A 5,862-nucleotide genomic window follows, 5' to 3' on the forward strand; every position below is an offset into this window, starting at 1 on the left:
TTTAATTTCCTGACTGCTGCTCCCCAAAGTGTTCATTGTGGAGCCGAGCAAGCTGAAATTGTTTAACAACCTTAATCTTGCATCCACCTATAATGATGCTACCCACTGGTCCAGAGGTGAGAATCTTTGTCTTCTTAATGTTAAGCTTCAAAAGTATTAAATATTTTACTATAGTTTATCTGAATGTAAGGATCATCAAAGACTTAGTATGTTACCTGTTGGGCTGCCAACTGAAAAACTGTCAGTTCTAATACACCAGCTCACTCCACTGTATGTACTTATGGCTTTAGAAATGCATTGGAGTTAGATTGACTTCACAATTTTGGCTGTTACCTTTATTCAGAAGATGTTCTGGAACAAAGATATCATTGCTCATTTCAGTTGGATCTTAACAGAGAATACCAGAAATATGTTCACTTCTGTTTTATTGACTTGTAAAGGCATTTGGATGTGTGGCTCATAATAAATTAAGGACAACATTGAGAAGAATGAGAATCCCAGAACACTTAGATGCCCTCACGTGGGATCAATACATAGATCAAGAAGCAGTCCTAGAAAGAAAAAGGGAACACTGCATAGTTTAAAATAAAAATGATGTACTTAAGGGTTGTATTCTTCCTCCATACATTTTCAATCTGTATACTGAGTAAATAAGTCAAGAAGCTTGACTACATGATAAAGAATGTAGTATCATACTGTCAGAATTATCAACAGCTTACATTATATAGATTACACAACTTTGCTGGCAGAAAGTTATAAAGGCTTGAAACATTTACTGGAGAAGATCAAAGACTACACCTTTCAATACGCAGGACTTCTCAATATCAAAACAAAAAACCTTCACACTAGACCCATTAATAGGCTGCATCATGATATATGGAGAAAAGATTGACATTGTCAGCATTTTTTAATTATTATTTTATTATTTTTATGTGAGTGTACCGTCAAATCAGATCTGACTGGTACAGGAGGAGATTGTCCCTCCTTCCCCGGCAGAGCATCTGGTGGATTCGAACCGTGCGCCTCTGGGATTTTAGTTGCAGCTCCTTGCCAGTAGGCCACCAGAGCTCCCCAGCATTATTATTTTTTTTTTAATTAGTCAAGGACCTTCCACTGAACCATCACAGACAGTGAAGAAGATAATTGAGGATATTGGCCATGCCACCTCACAGACAAAAGACACTGTTTAAACTGGTGCTCCTGGTCTTGTGCCACTTCAGAGACAAAGGAGAACAATAGGCTTTAGGAGATAGGACATTCCACCTACATGGCTCAGGAACATTAACATCACAGCAGTGGAGAGGAAATAGGTGAACAGAAATGGGTGGAGGCTTGAGCCATCAAACCAGGATTGGCTAAGGGGCTGCGGATGGGAGGTGCTGGATGGGCAAGGAGAAGGAACTGAGCTGGATACTATCGAAGTAGAGATGAGAGTGGGAATAAAATACATGCGTGTATGGGGATGGCAGCCAGGACCACACCTGATTCACTAACTGAATAATAAGAAAAGTATCTCATCTGTTCTTTGGCACAAAATACTTATCTGTGAAATACTTTTCTGGAGTTGAGCATCCAAATTAAGACAGATTAGGTAAAAGGATTGGCCATCTACATCTGTAATGACAGACCTCATAAAACCCAATGTACAATAGAGCACTTAGAGTCTCAGTGACTGGAGACGTGGGATTGAGTCTGTTGGAGATAATGAGATTGGTTCAGAATAGGGCACAGTTCAGAGCTGTTGCACATAGGGTTGTTATGAGTCACAGGCAAATCAACAGCACATAAGAACAACAACACAGTCAACACACATGGTAGCAGCACTGAAGCAATCAAAAGACATGTTGTTGCATTGAACAAATGTGCTGTCAATGATCTTTCTAAAATTCTGAAGCACAAGGATGTCAGTAAAGACTAAAATGTGCCTGAATCAAGCCTTGATGTTTTTAATTGCCATATGCATATAAAGGTTGGGCAATGAATTAGGAAAACCAAAGAATCAGTATCTTTGAATAGTGGTGTTGGTGAAGAGTACTGAATATTCCATGGTTCTCGACAACAACAATAACAATAATGAGCTTCCAAATAATACATCTAACCTAAAGGAAATGCAAGTAAGTTATTCTGTAGAGGCAAGGATAATGAAAATAAGGAAGCTGCATACTTTGGACATACTTTGTGAGGAGATGGAGTCCTTGGGAGAAACATCATGCTTGGAAAAGCAGAGGATCAGAAAGAGAGAGAGTTCCTCAGTGAAATGAATCGACACATTGATTGCAAGAATATGCTTGAGTGTGGCAGAGATTGTGAAGATGACATAAGATAAGGGAAGGTTTGGGATTTTTTTAAATTTTTGTTTAAAGTTGGTTTGCACCCAAATTCATACACATTGTATTTCATTCTTTCCTTCATTCACATTGTGTTTCATATGATCATTCCCATTCATTGTGCTTTATAACTTTTTTTTTAAAAAATCAATCACTATTGAGCTATGCCCACCAGTATTCTGTCTTTTCAGGTCCCTGCTGAACCTTTCCAGTTTCATTCACTCTCTCCATCCACCCACCAAATTCTGTGACATTATGATTTCCTTCATTCATATGATCATTCCCATTCATTGTGATTTATAACTTTAAAAAAAAAATCAATCACTATTGAGCTATGCCCACCAGTATTCTGTCTTTTCAGGTCCCCACTAAACCTTTCCAATTTCATTCACCCTCTCCATCCACCCACCAAATTCTGTGACATCATGATTTCCTTCAATCGTACCCGACGCCATCCTTGGACCTTCTTACATATTTTACTAGTTATCTTTCTATTTTTTATATTTATGCATATTTATATTTTCTATACTTATGCAGTATTTGTCCTTATGAGCCTGAGTTAGTTCATAATAGTTATAATTATAACAATAATTAATTAACTTGACATGCTGCTCTCTAGATACTCTCATGTTAATTGTAGTTTTTTTCTAAATTGTTACTTCTGAGTGTCGTATAGTATCCCATCATGTGAATGTGCTGCAATTTCTCAATCCATTCATTTGTTGTTGAACATTTGAGCTCTTACTGTATTCTTGTGATTGTAAACAAATCTCTGATTGTGTCTTAGTTCTAATTTCCTTAGAATATATTCCTAGCAGTGAAATATCATATGGAATGTCTATGTTCAGTTTTTGGTTTTGTGTGTGTGTGTGTGTGTGTGTGTGTGTGTAGGATAATGGTTCCTTGGCATTTTTTTTTTAATTTAGGTTGTTTATTTTTCATTTCAATGAACATCTACAGAGATTTTGGGATTCCATTCAGCTTTTTGAGGAAATGCCAAACTGCCTTCTAGAGTGGTTCCACCAATAGTCTGTGAGAGTTAAGTCTCCCCACTTCCTCTCCAATGCTTATTTCTTTCTGTCCTATTAAATTTTAAGATTGGGCAAATTTTGATCTGTTGTTCATAGGGGAGCTATGAATCAGAGTTGACTGTATACATTGTATATCTCCTATTTCCTACAAAAATTATATAAGCTTTGTGACTGTTAATTGTAAATAGTGAAATGCTACTTATTGTAAAGATAAAGATTGTTTTAAGTATACTTTATAGCATAAAATTGCTAATTTTTACTAAGAAGTTACTTTGAATCTTTGATTAAATATGCCCTACCATTTGTTTTGACTATTTTGAAAATCATAGTACTATTTTGAAGTGACTCAGTGCTATAGTAAGTGCTAGTAGATTTTGAAAATAGTTCAATTAAAGAGAACATATTTTGTATTTGCTTTCACTATTGTGAAATGTTTTGAAACAGTGATTAAAACTGAAAAAATAATACCACTTTTTATCTACTTATTAACGAATGTGGAAAAAGAAATAATTTTATATTGGTGCTTCTTGAAAACTTATTACAAACACTTGGGAGGAACAAAATTGGAGTTAATATTAAAACACAGTATTATGTGCAACATAAGGAATGAATTTGGTAGCCATATTTCTCAGATGAAATTGCTCCAGGCTGTCCATTAACAGAATATAAAGGTGAGATCAAAGAAAGAAAAACAGATTTGAACTGTTTCAAACTGATTCAGTTAAGAGCAATGAAGCAAAACTAGATCAGAACCGAATTTTTAAGAGCTTGAAGAACCAGAATGGAAAAAAATTGGCAATTTTAAATCTGTGTCCAGTCTACCTACAGGGAGCGATCCCATCTCCATGACTCCATGGCTGTTTCCTCTCCACTTCTTGTTCTCAGACCTTGATCTGGGATTGGCTGTGGAAACTAACAAAACTATGGTTTATAAAGAACCGCAAAGCCACATAGCAGCAGCCCAGCTCATGTTTATAAAGAATGGCATTTATAAGCTGAGCATTTTCCAGGGTAGCATATTCCAATAACATACCAACAAATCATACAAAAAGACCAGCACATATACATCCCTGTAAGAAGGATTTGCTATTAATTTTACGAGAAGTTGACTGAACTGTTGAAAGAATGTTGACATAAAAACCCACTTCTGAAAGGTCCCTTCATGCTAGAAACACGTTAGTGTATTATTAGCGTTATTCTTTTTTAATCTGGAAGGCTCTTTGCCACCCCTGCCCGCGTGACTGAATGAGGCATCTCTGCAGCTTGATGGGCAGGAATCTCGCTGCTTATCTGCTCTGGGAACATTTGTTGATGCCACATGACTCACCACTTGGGAATATTAAGAAATATCGTTTATCTGTCAGACTCAACAGGATGGCATTCAGCATACTAGTTATTTGACAAAATGTGCCAATTATGCTGGGATAAAACTGGTTCAGAGGCTAGGAATGCCCTCTTACTACATTTATGATTGAAAAATCAATACACCTTCTTTTTGTAAAAAAAGTTGTGATTTGGGTGAAACTTTACAATGTGAATTTATTTTCAAATTTATTCATCCATTAATACATGGTGTTTTGGGGGTGATTTTTTGTGGTTTTATTATTCATTCTTGCACATTTTCTCCCCCCACCCCCACTCCAAATAGGACAGGCATGGGGATTTAGAGAGGAAATCGGGAAAGAGTGAATAGGTAATAACTGTTTTGTTTTATAATATTAATTACAATATCAACAGTGCAATCACACTCTTCTCATTCCCTTCCTCTAATTCTCATTTCCACCAACCCTTCCCTTATCCTTTCCTGCCTTATTGCTTTATTCTTGGACAAGTGAGACTCTCCTGTTTCAGGGTTTATTTGTTGGGTTTTTTCCAATCTGTACTTCTTTTCTTGTCATTTTAGTGAACGTTTACAAAGTTCAACAGGACAGCAGACAGCAAATGCTGCTGAAGATATGGAGAGATAAGAACTCTACTTCTGGAGGGAATGTAAAATGGTATCATCAGTATGGAAGGCTGTCCAGTGCTTTCTCAAAAAGTTGAAAATAGAAATACTATTAGACTCAGCTATCCCACTACTGGGAAATCAGAGCTGCAAATTGATGTATGCACACCCATGTTTATTACTGCATTGTTTGCAATAGCAAAGAGATCATGGAAGCATTCTCTCTCTCTCCCTCCCTCCCTCCCTCCCTCAGTGGATTTGAACTGTCAAAGAGATGAGACCTTTGAGCTAGCAACACAAGTTCCTACAGAACAAGCCACCAGAGTACCTGATTTTTAGGAAATTAAACTTTAAAGTCCTGGTGTTTCTTGATGGCTGCTGGCAATTTGTAAGCAATGAAAGCTAAAATGCTTGGTGTTTTCTGACAGCTGCTGGTGGGGACAGCTGCCTTTCCTTGTTGGGTTGGTGTATTAAAACCTGCACTGAAACAGAGGAGGGAGAGAACCGTCTAAAAGAGAGATGTAACTGGGTATTTCTGTCATCACAGGAGACTAGAGCG

This window comes from Elephantulus edwardii, unplaced genomic scaffold (genome assembly GCF_000299155.1).
Source record: "Elephantulus edwardii isolate Elephantulus edwardi_28Jun2011 unplaced genomic scaffold, EleEdw1.0 scaffold00079, whole genome shotgun sequence".
NCBI classification, from domain to species: Eukaryota; Metazoa; Chordata; class Mammalia; order Macroscelidea; family Macroscelididae; genus Elephantulus; species Elephantulus edwardii.